Below are 13,323 nucleotides of genomic sequence, written 5' to 3'. Positions count from 1 at the left end.
AAAAAGTGAGGGGTTATCAATAAATAAATGGAGGTGTCGTCCTTCTTTAAAAAAAAATAAAAATAAAAAATAAAAAATAAAAAATAAAAAAGTATTTTAATATAATTAAAAATTTTAAAAAGTAAATATTGATAATGTGTAAAATTGAAATTTTATTTGTAAATTTATTATATTTTTGTATTTACTTTTTTTATTTATTTTTTACTTTTTTTTTATTATTGAACATAAAAATATAAATTTTTAAAATATTTTTTTCCCTCAAATTCTTCCAATTTTATGGGGATGAGTTTTTTCTCATTTTATTATTATTTTATAATAATATATTAAATAATATTTTGTTTGGAAAAGTTATTTCTATAATGATGTTCACGTAATCTCCCTGCTTGGTCAAACGAGATTTAAACAAATTTCCCTAAACCAAACAATGAGATTTGTCACATGTCAGGATCGGACTATTTCGCAAACAAATCTTGTCGAACCATCCAACGAGTGACACTTGTCACTTTTTAGGACACTCATTAGTCTCCTAGTTTTCTAAAAAGCAAAATTTCGTAACCTTATCCACAGTCGAGGTTGAATATGTAGCTGTTGGGAGTTGTTGTGTACAAACATTATATATAAAACAACAACTAAAAGACTATAATTTGGAATATGCAACAATCCCAATTAAGTGTGATAATACAAGTGCTATAAATATATGCAAAAATCCAGTGTCTCACTCAAAAACAAAACATATTGACATTAGACATCATTTCTTGAGAGATCACGTACAAAAAGAAGAAATAACCCTTGAGTTCGTTAATACAAATAATCTACTAGCTGATATTTTCATAAAACCACTTTCAAAGGATCGTTTTGTATTTATGAGACAAGAATTAGGGTTGCTACATGTTCGTGAAGTTGTTTAGGAAAGGAATTCATAAAAAGCCTGCATGATAGGCGACTGCCACCTGAAAGGCAGGCACCTACCAGGCTACTGCCTGATGAAAATAGGGTCATCAGGCGCCTGACTCCTCGAGTGGCAAGCACCTGACTCGCGGCGGGTGGCTTCTTTAAAACTCGAAAAACCTTCATTTTATCTCCCACTAGTCGATTGACACTACTTCTAACCTTCCAAAAACACCTTCTCCTTCTCAATCAACCTTAGCTCTTGACAAATTCTCCAAATCCTTGGTGATCCAAAGCAAACCCTTCCCTCTCCATCGTAAAAAACAAGTTAGGGTTTTCGGTTTTTCATCTTCAAAAATCCCAAAATCATGCCACGAACCAAAACAACTGGGAACAAGGCTTCCTCCTCCTCTCGATGTGTTGACAACGATGAAGTGGAGAAGCGGCTTAACACCCCTCATGTAACGACCCGAATTTTTAAATGAAATTTAAATAATAAAGAAAGGAAATTTTGAAAAAGGGAAAAGAGGGAAGCTGCCAAGCTTCGTCGACGAACACAGGGTTTTGTCGACGAAGGCTTTAAAGATTTCGTCGACGAACACAGGGTTTCGTCGATGAGAAAATACCGAGAAGGGTTCTGAGGTAGCCTGAATTTCATCGACGAATACAGGGTCTCGTCGACGAAATTTATGAAGAACTCGTCGACGAATATCGGGCTCGTCGAAGAGTTTCGCCGCCTATAAATATGAAAAATTCGATTTTAAATTCATTTTTAAGTTTCCTCTCTCTTTCTCTCTCCTCTTCGGCTCTCTCACTCTCTCTCTTCGATTTTGGGTTAGTTTTACGTTGGATCGAAGATCTGAGGCTACCATGACGCTCCTAGCGAAGTTCCCTGCAAGTTTGTCGGAGCGGATCGTCGGGAAAACGAAGTTGGAAATCATTCCAAAGTTGAGGTAAGACTTTTTAAGCCAAATTAGACTTCATGGTAGTTATAGAAATTGACGTACGCATGAAAATACTGATGATTAATACTGGGAGTTTTGAGTTACAGGATATTGAGTAGGAAATCCTACGGGGGGTCAGGCTAAGATTTTAGGGGGCTTTCTCAGTAGTCAGGTAAGGGAGTAAACTAAAGCAGTTCTTTTCCATGCAAAATATTATTGATTATGAGTAAATTTATTTTCAGAAAAGCATATGATATACCTGTATATTATAGATGAAATGTACGTTTGGGAAATACTGTTATTATGATGAAACGTATATGTATGTATGAGATGATAGAAAAACATGATTTTAAATTATGAAGTATGACTTTTAATAGAGCATGTGTAGCATGAATATTATTTTACGTGAAATGAGATAAGATATGAATGATTTTACAAGTAAAATACATTTTTAGATATTATGAAACGATGAGTTATATTGTGATGGTTTTGACGATTATATGATGAACGATGTATTTTCAGAATGTATATACCTGAAACGATTTGACGCGAGGCCATATTTTATATTATTGGCACGAGGCCGTATTTTATGTTATCGGCACGAGGCCGTATTTATATTATTAGCGCAAGGCCATATTTACTATGATTTTGGGGTGAGGCCATAAGTATGATTTCGGCGCGAGGCCGTATCTATGTTTTCGGCATGAGGCCGTAATGATGTTATGTATGATCATGTATTATATGTTTTCACAACCAGGATGTTAATTTAGCTCAGACCAGGAGCTCGGTACTGTAGCTATGAGTTGATTTTGGCACGAGGCCTTATTAGTGCTACCGTCCCACGAGGGGATGGGAGATGGATAGTCGATGAGGCTTTCAGTAGAGTGTAGACGTCCACCTGGCAGTCCAGACCAAGGTGCGGTGGGCCCATCGTACTTACAGACATAGTTGATTCGGCAGTGGTCGGCTAGCCATTGTCGGGTCCTGCCTTCGGGCTGCACAACCCGTCATGGGGGGTAATACATGACATTAACTAGCTATTCATCTTGGGTTGATTTTCAGTATTATGAGTTATAACAGATGTTTATGTATGTTATGATTTATTAATGTATATGAAAATACATGATTATCCAGCATGATATTATGATTATTTCCAAAGTTATGAAATGTAATGTATATGTATAAGCACTTTAAATATTCATGTTGCCACACAACTGTATTTAGTTTACTTTCCCTTACTGAGAAGTGTCTCACCCCCATCATTGTTAAATTTTTTAGGAGCCCCTGAGAGACCGGCGGGTTAGGGCCGCCGTTGAGATAGAAAGATTACCCCGTGAGGAGGGTAAGATTTTTGTACTAGGGTTAGAGTTATTTTGTGTGACCCTAGAGATATTTTGATGTATATAGATATGTACAAGAGTATAGTATTATGATGTTAATAGAAAGCTCTGGTATTATGTTTTATGAATGGATGTATGGATTTTTATGTTTAATGTTGTTAGGTTTTCCGCTGTGTATGATAGGAGTCCCCAGTACCCACGGGTTCGGGTTGACCATTTATTTATTATGTTGTATTTTATTGAGGGACGTTACACCTCAAGCCAAGACACTCAACCGAAATCAAATCCAATCGTCGGATCCAATACTTGGTAAAGTTTTTGATGTCTCATTTTTCAATTCAGACTTTCCTGAAATTATTGCAATTTTTGAAGATATTGATTGGAGAAGTTCATCACATGCCAAGCAAATGGACATTATCCTAATTTGGTTAAGCTATTTTACGCAAATATGGAGGAACAAGAAATTGGTTTTACCACTAACCTATTAGGGCAAACCATAAGCATCACACTGTTATCACTTAGGAAACTTATTCGTGTCAAGCCGGGAGACTTTGAATGTAAACCCGTAGAAAAACAATGGATTATAGAGCAGGCGTTTTCTCCATAGGACTTCCTACCACTTGTAATGACCGACACACCTGTTTACTTTGGAAATCCCCCGGTTTACAAAGAGTTGAACCTCCAAGCGTTCATTTTGTACAAACTCATCACTTACAACATCCTGCCCCGCACCGGCTCACATGATCATGTTTCTTTCCTTGATTGTTTTGTCATGTGGTACATTTTGAAAGGTAAGAAATTGGACCTGCCAAGTCTTATCATAAAATGGATGATCATGAAAGAAGAAGCTCCTCGCATCATTCTTCCTTATGCTGAGATGTTGAATCTGGTCTTTGCTCATCATCACATCCTTACACCATCCTTTAACTTTGTTAAAAAAGACCCATTATGACATTTTTTTAGCCACCACTCTTAAGTTGACGGGTTATAAAAAGTACACTCAAGGTTGGTTTCATAAAGGTCGTAGGCACCCGACACTTGAGCCTCCTCCTCAGCCTTCTGAGCAAGCTCCTTCCATTCCATAGGATGCCGATACTCTTTCCTAGTTCCTGCTGTTTTATTATGCAAACTAGGTTGGATACTCTTCAGGGGAAGGTCAACACTGTGGAATCTCAATATTCTTCCATTACTTAGCATTTGGACACAATTGAGAAGAACTTGACCAGCTCCTCAAAAGGTGCAAAACCTATGGATATCGGCTCTACTCCTTCTAGTGACGCTGCATCTGAAGAAGGTTCTGAGAAAAAGGAAGATGATGAAGAAGCATCTAAAGAAGAATCTGAACACACTGCTGATGATGCTATAGATAAAGATGATGATTGATCTTTTTCTCTGTTGTTGTTCTAAGATGTTCTTATCTTAGTTTTTGGATGTACTAAACACTTGGTGCTATGTTTGCTTTTTGTATTGCTAATTGGTACTTTTTCTTCTTGGCGTGTATCTCTAGCATTTTGATTATGCATGTCATCCTCTGGATGGCTATACTACTTTATATTACATTCTCTGTTATTGACTATACTTGTTTATTTTTTCTTTTTGATTGATGTCAAAAGGGGGAGAATGGTGTGAGATCAAAAGAGAGCGAAAGAGATATAATGCTAAGGAAGCAAAATAAATATACGGTTATGAGAGATAAGGCTAAAAATAAAAAGTAAATAAATTGTTAACATGAATATTATTGATGGTATGATTAGACTACCTTGTTTGACAATTTGAATGAGCTAGCAAATCTATGCTTGAATATTGAAACTTTATTACATATGTGCTTATTGTAAGGGGGAGCCTTTTTAAGGCATCCTCTCTTTCTGCTCCGGATTTGTCATCATAAAAAAGGAGGAGATTGTTGGCCTAACAAGGCTTACGACTCTTATTTTGATGATAACAAATCAAGGTAATTTGATATGCTTTCAAGTTGATATGTTTCAGGAATCAAAACTTAGATAACTCAATGGAAATATGCAAACAAGTGGCTTAAACTAAAAGGATGTTAAAGCTTAAAGATTGACATATTTTATGAAAGCTTGAGGGATTGAAGCTCAAAGTTTGTTTAAAGTTCAAAGAAAGGACTCAAAGCAAAAGAAAAGTATGAAGACTCCAAGAGGTGAAAGATTTGAAGTCATTAAGAGAGTCTTGATGTAAGTACTTCAAGTAAGACTATATAAAATGGTTGAAACTCTTTAGGACAAATCAAAATCTAAGAAACCATTTTTTTAAAGACCTTGAAATATGTTTTCTAAAGTTATAAACTATAAAGGTTTCAAAAGGAAAAAGATTTCAAAGTCAAAATCTAAAAAAAAAAAAAAAACCAAGTTTTTGAATGCCAGGCGCTTGCCCAAACCTCCCAGGCAACTACCCAATTTGTTTTTTTTTAAGAACTGGCAGACAGAAAGGTGTCAAGCGCCTGACAAGCGCCTGCCTGGTCTTCCTAGGCGCCTGACTGTGTTTTGACAGGCGATTGCCAGTGTTCCGACTTTTAATTTTGAACTGAAACAGGTGCCTGCCATGTCGTGCTAGGTGATTGCCACTCGGAAGAATTTTTTTTTTTTTTACCAACGGGAAGATTTTTAAAATTGATTCTAGGGCTCCAAATATTTTGTAAAGTTGACCAAACAGTCCAAGTCAACTTAGGGAGTAAGGAAAACTCTATAAATAGCGCCCAAGACATGAACTTTTCATTGACCTTGAAACATATTCAGCATTCTAAGACTCTCACGTGCTTTTAACTCTCAAAAGCATTCTTACCAACATCTTGCTACACATTCTATTGAGTTCTTGTTGATCCTCACACCAGAATTGTGCTTTTAAAGTCTGAACCTTTCAATCAAAGGAAGATTGATTCGGTGATAAAATTTTATTGAGTTTCAATTAATTTACATTGAATTACTTTGAAGTATATAGTGCTGATTTGTAATGACCTCAATTTCTTAAAATAAAATGTAGCATGATAAATAGAAAATCAACCCGAACCCGTGAGTAGTGGGGATAGCCTGACATAAACAGCGGAAACCTAAGCAGCAGTAAAAATAAAATCTCAATCATCCAACCATAGAACATAATACCAGAGTTTACTACATCATCAAAATACTGTACATATATATATAATCTCCAAAAAGTCAAAATAACATTAGGATCATACAACAAAAATCTTCTGATCCTAGTTCAATGCTTATCCTTCTAGTAGGGAAGCTAAACCCACTCAACAGCGGCCTTGATCTGCCGGTCTCTTTGGGTTTCCTAAAAATCATTTAATATTCAGGGGTGAGACACTTCTCAGTAAGGGAAAATAAACTAAATACAACTGTGTGGCAACATGAACATTTAAGGCAATTATATATATACAGTACATTTCATATTTTCGTAAACGTTCATCATATCATATTGAATAATCACATGCTTTCATATTTTCTAATAAGTCATATCGTACATAAAACATCTGTTATAACTGATAATACTGAAAACATACCCAAGATGAATAGCTAGCTAATGTCATGTACTACCCCTATGACGGGTTGTGCAGCCTGAAGGCGGGATCCAACAATAGCTGGCCGACCACTGTCGAGTCAAATATGTCTGTAAGTACGATGGACTCGCTGCACCCTGGTCCGGACTGCTAGGTGGACGTCTACAACTCTACATTGAAAGCCACATCGACTATCCATCTCCCACCCCCTCGTGGGGTGGTTAGCACAAGTCTGAATATAGATATCTGATCTATAAATAGTTACGGTACCGAACTCCTGAACTGAAATAAACTAACATCCGGGGTTCTGATAGCATATATTATATAATCATATAGCATCTTTCATAATTACATAAATATGACCTTGCGCCAAATATTTCATATATCACGGCCTTGCGCTGAACTTTTCATAAATTACGGCCTTGCGCCGAACATTTCATAATTTACGGCCTTGCGCCGAACATTTCATAATTTACGGCCTTGCACCGAACATATCATAAATTACGGCCTTGCGCCGAAATCATACATACATACGTCATTCTAAAAATAATCATTTAATCATATATTTGTCAGAATCATAATGTAATGTATATTTTCACAACTTCTTAAATCATACTGCATTCATATCATCATCATATCATAATATTTTTCCACGTAAATTAATATTCATGCCACACATTTGCTGTATAAAACCATACATTGCATCTTATAATCATTCTTTCTAGCATCTTATACATAAATATACATTTCCACATATTAGCAGTATTTTTCTCAAACATATATTTCCTTTGTAATCTATAACTATAATACATGCTTTCTAGAAAATAACTTTTCTCATAAATAATAATAATTTGCCTGAAAATGACTTTTTTAGTTTATTCCCTTACCTGACTACTGAGAAAGCCACTAAAATATTTTGGTCTAACCCCCGTAGGATTTCCTGATCAATACCCTGAAACTCAAAATTTCCAATATTAAACCTCAGTATTTTTGCGTGTCTATAATTTCCTGTAATTACCACAAGACCAAATTTGACTTAAAAAGTCTTACCTCAACTTAGGGATGATTTCCAACTTGCTTTCACCAACGATCCGCTCCGGCAGATTTGGAGAGAACTTCCCCAGGAGTGTCGTGGTGACTTCGAATTTTCGATCCGGGGTAAAACTAGCCCAAAATCAATGTGAGAGAGAGAGAGAGAGAGAGAGAGAGAGAGAGAGAGAGAGAGAGAGAGAGAGAGGGCCGAAGGGGAGAGAGAGAGAGATGAAAGCTTGCTTAACAATGAAGTTAAAATTCGGATTTTTCTATATTTATAGAATTGGATTCGTCGACGAGCCACCCCATTCGTCGATGAGTCCTTCAATGATTTCATCGACGAAATCCACTCCTCGTCGACGAAATTTAGATGGTTCAAAAAGCCCTCTCGGTATTTCCTTGTCAACGAATTCTCTTAAACCTTTGTCAACGAATCCCCTATATTCGTCGACGAAGCCTTGATGACTCCCCCTCGGTTATTCCTTCCAAAGTGTAATGTCGTCGACGAACGCGAAGCATTCGTCAACGAAGTTGACTTCCTCCTTCTGTTACTGTTTCCATTTCCCTTCCTCTTTATTATTTAAATTCCATTTTTATTCAGGTTGTCACATGATTAGTGTACTAACCTACTCTATCTGAGAGTGTCTCTTGTCGACAAGTTATTTTCTCTTGTTTCTTGTCTTGTAGACGATTCAGGGCTGTTGGATCATTGTTACCAAGCATAGGATTTCGTTTGTATCTCTGCCTGTAAAAAAAGGAAGTGTAAAAGGTTTGTTCCGCCCGGAAAAGAACAGGTTTAGTGAAATCCTTAGGTGATTTGCTTAAGGCGAGGATGTAGGCTGGGGATAAGCCGAACCTTGTAAAAACCTTGGTCTCCTTCTCTTTCCCTTACTCTCTTTTATATTTCAGCAAATATATTAGCTGCGTGAATGATTTAAATTTCCTAATCATAAAAACTACGTGGTTTGGATTTTAAATAAATTGGAGCTTAATTTGTTTTTGGGACTTGCAGAAATCGAAAGAGAGTACGTTAGTTGATCAATAATTTGTGAAAACTATAAGGGAGTATATTGATTGGTCAACACCCTAAAACCTATTAACTGAAGGATTATTTGAAATCTAAAATTTGGAAAGAATGTGAATGTTATATTTTTTATCATACAGAGAGACCAAATTCATTTTTCACAGGGCTACATACAACCAAGCTGAGAATTGCCAAATGAATTATATAGCATATCTTGATTGAACACATTGTGACTGTTTGATTGGTTGATTGAAATTTTTGTTTAACTTGTGTGGTTGTGGATTGAATAAAAAGACTTCATTTTTTGTGTGATTGCTAAATCAACAAGAAGTCAAGAATTCATTGAAAGAATTAAAAGAGGTTAAGAATTTATAAAATAAAAAAGGGGATTTAAAAGAAATTTTTAATAACCCAATTTACCCCCCTCTTGGGACTACACCTTGATTTTCATCTGCTAAAACCCCTTTTTATTTTCCCTTTCCTTCTTTTTCATTTATTTCTTTATTTTTTGGATTCGGGTCTCTACAACACCGCCTACACTTTCGGGCTAATCGGTCTCCGACCCACACTTCCTAAATAGTGTGGTTGCACTGTCAGCTATACACTAATCTGGTCTGCCCAGCCTACTCACCGACAACCTCTGGGGGTCAGCACACAGTGGGTATCCTATTACACCGATCGCTTAGCTAGCTACAGTACCGTGCTCTTAACATACATAACCATCCGGGTTCTGCTACTATATAATACATTTCACATAATATGTATTTCTGTTTATAAATTACATTTTCATATTTCTGTAAAAAAAATCTAGCTTTTACATACTACTGAATAAAAGTTGTCATTTCATAATTTTTGAATCATATTATCATAATAAAATTGATCACTGCATCTATGCCAATTGTCATATCACCGCATCTGCGCCGGCTATACAATCATAGCATCTGCGCTGGCTATACAATCATAGCATCTGCGTTGGCTTACATATCATAATATACCATTAATGCCTTGGCTTTGGTACTATTTATAATTTTTCTAAAAATTACTGTAAAATCATCCTTATTTCATGAATAAAATCATACTCTGACATACTATTACTCCATTAAATTTATACTCATGCCACACATATGAGTTCTACTCTGGACTATTCTATAATATGCTATAAAATATGTTTCCTCTATTCATCACCAGTATTCCCAAAAACTACAATAATTCATACATAAATTTCTGAAACATGTACTCATAATAAACATTAAATTTTTGAAAATCTTGACTTAATCTATTCCCTTACCTGTTTCTTGTTAAGCCTGCTGACACCCTAAATCTACGCCCCATGCCATTCGAAGCTTAAAACCCTGAAATTATATTTTCTCCAAATAATCAACTCAATCTTCAGAATAATGACATCTAATATATTTTCTGGGTTCAGAAATCCTAAATAATCACATTAACCCTTAAATTACTTTCTTACCCTGATTTTGAAATGGCACTTAAGGACTCCAAATCAACAATCTGCTCTGGTTAAGTTATAGAGAATCTCCTCAGGATCATCGTAACAACTTCTAATCATCGAAACAGGGAGAAATGGGGTCGAATCGAAGGAGAGAAGGAAAGAGGGTCAAATTCTAGAGAGAGAAACTAGACGGCTGGCCACGTGGTTTTGTCGACAAGACACGTGTACTCGTCGATGAATAGTGGAAAGGTGTTTGTCAAAGAAGATAATGAGTTCGTTAACGAACCCTTAATGACCTAAATTTCTTACTCTAGGTATCTTCTCGTCGACGAGACACGTGTGCTTTGTTGACTAGATCTAAAAGGATGTTTGTTGAGGATGACCCTGGGTTCGTCGACGAATTCCCGCTGAAGTCCCTTTTTATAGTTCAATTTCCTTTTTTTTCTTTTCCTTTATTTTCCCCCTTTTCCTTTATTATTTTATTGTTATCATATTTCTAGATCTCTACACCCAACTTGGTCCGGACTTCTAGGGGGCACACTAATTACGCGTCAAAACTACGTAATTGTGCATCTTAACCCAGGTTTTACGGTTTATATTTTTAATTAAATGTCCAAAATTTTCCAATATTTTAATAAAGTGTCAAAATCATCATTCTTGAACTTTATTGTACTATTTATGAAGTTTTGGTAATTTTTTGTTGCAGGAAAAATCTCGGAAACCAAAACCGATACCTGTTCGTATTTCATGCATAACGTTTCCGTCCAAGCTCCGATTGAGACGATTCAAATTTCTGGAGAAAGAGGAAAGGATTATCTACAACTTTCGTGTTTTGAATTTTGCGAGAAACGGGCTCCAGAAGAGTCATATTTGCGATGAACAGAGAATGAAAAAAATAAAAAAAACAATATAACAATTCGGGTCAACTCCAATTGGGTCAAGTTGCTGGGTTTGTTGGATCTGGATCTAGGGCTTTCCCCCCTATCCTTAAATTCCCTTCTCTTCCTTCCCCTGCGCAGGTAGCCCCGTGAGGGCTCTCCTCTCCTCTCCTCTTCTTCTTCTTCTTCTTTTTCTCTTCTTCTGTCCCTTCTCTTTTCCTTAGCTTTTCTCTGTCCTCTCTCTTGTTCATTCTCTCAGTTCTCTTCCCCTGTTTTCCCTCTTTCACTCTCTGCTTCTCAGTTCTTTTCTCCCCTCTCCGGCCACCCACAGCAGTCGTCTGCTGCACAGCACAGCAGCCACGGCTGAACACAGCAGACCCTGTTCATAGCAGCTTCTCTGTAGCCTCTACAACCGAGCCTCCGGCAGCAGCAGCTTCTTCCAGCCACCAGAGCAGACCACACCAGATCAGCAGCATCCCGGAGAGCCTCTGCAGCAGCTCCCTTCTTCCACAACAGCAGCTACCACGGTCAGTTCCTCCAATCTGCCAGTACCCGAAAGTTTTCCTGCACAGCAGATCCTGGAGTAGCATCAGCAGTAGCTGCATCTACTGCCATCGCCGAGCTCTCATGCTATCTCTCTCTCTCTCTCTCTCTCTCTCTCTCTCTCTCTCTCTCTCTCTCTCTCTCTCTCTCTCTCTCTCTCTCTCTCTCCTTTTATTGCAATTGAATAATGTTTTTTATTATTTATTTATTACAGATTATTGAAAAGTTAGAGTTTGGATACTTGTTAAGTGATTTTAATTTTTTTCATTTACTTATCTTGTATTTAATTCAAGTTGCTTTTAGATTTAATTTAGTAGTTTTTATTTATCATATGTTTAATTTAAATCCCGTTTTAATTTAGTTGATCTTTTCAAATTTAAATTTTTTGTCGAACTTTGTTTTAGTTTAGGGTCAAGTCGTATTAAAGTTTTCATTTTTATTGTGTTCAGTCTAGTTTAGGTTGTTAGGGGTAATTTCTGTCTGAGTTCTTGGTTGCCCTTGAAGTTTGGTTTTGATCCAATTTCTTAAGTTTGTTAAATGTTTGATTTTTACTGTTTGTGAGTGTTTAATTTTGATTGCATCTCCATTGCGTGTTTAATTCCATGATCAATGTTACCATTTTTAATTAGTGCATGTTTTGATGACTCCTTAGGTACATTAGAGTTTCCATTCGTACTCTTTAAATTAAAGCATGCTAGTTTTAGGACTTTAATTTAAGTTTTTGTTTAAGTCTCCAAAATTCTAAAAATCCCGAATCTGAACTGAGTTTAGTACCTTTTTAATTTTGATTGGAAGAACGTTAAATCTGAGATTAAAACGCATTCCCTGAGGAGACGATCTAACCCTTGGGCTTAATATTACACGACAGAACTCCTATACTTGGGATAGCTTTCGAGCTGCTCATTTTTTGAGTGAGTCACACACTACTACATTGGGCTCAATCGACTATCCAACTCCCACACTCTATCTAAGACGTGTGGTAGCACTATCTGAACTAAATAGCTACGATACCGTGCTCTGAAACTAAACTAAGTCATTAGGGTTCTGCTATCATATAGTATATTTCATAAATAACTGTAATATTATTGTTTCATGATTCCTGTATAAAATCTGTCATATATATATATATATGTTCACGGCATTTGGGCCTGCTGAAAAATCACGGCATCTAAGCCGGCTAAATAATCACGACATTTGAGCCGACTGAATAATAACGGCATATGAGCCGACTAAATAATCATGGCATCTGAGTCGGCTAAATAATCACGGCATCTGGATCGGCTGAATAATCAAGGCATCTAGGCTGGCGGAATAATTAAAGTATATGGAAAATATCATAATTTTTGTACTGTTTATAATCTTTCTAAAAACAGTTAACAACTCATGCTTATTCTGTGAAACCATAAAATATTCTGACATGCTATTATTACAGTAAAAATGTATACTCATGCCACATGAGTGAGTGTTATTCTATATTATACAATCTGTTTGGGAAAAGCATATTTTACTAAAAAATATTATCAAACCTATTTCTCGAGTTTTCTCAGTTCAAACATTTGTATTCCCAAAAACCACATTAAATCATATACATATATTTCTAAATCAAATACTGTATATTAAACAATAAATTTTTTGAAAATACCTGACTAAATCTATTCCCTTACCTGTTTCTTGAGAAGCCTGCTAAAACCCTTAAATCCACAC

This window comes from Malania oleifera, chromosome 5 (assembly GCF_029873635.1).
Source record: "Malania oleifera isolate guangnan ecotype guangnan chromosome 5, ASM2987363v1, whole genome shotgun sequence".
Classification (NCBI taxonomy): domain Eukaryota; kingdom Viridiplantae; phylum Streptophyta; class Magnoliopsida; order Santalales; family Ximeniaceae; genus Malania; species Malania oleifera.
This window is presented reverse-complemented; position numbering follows the sequence as displayed.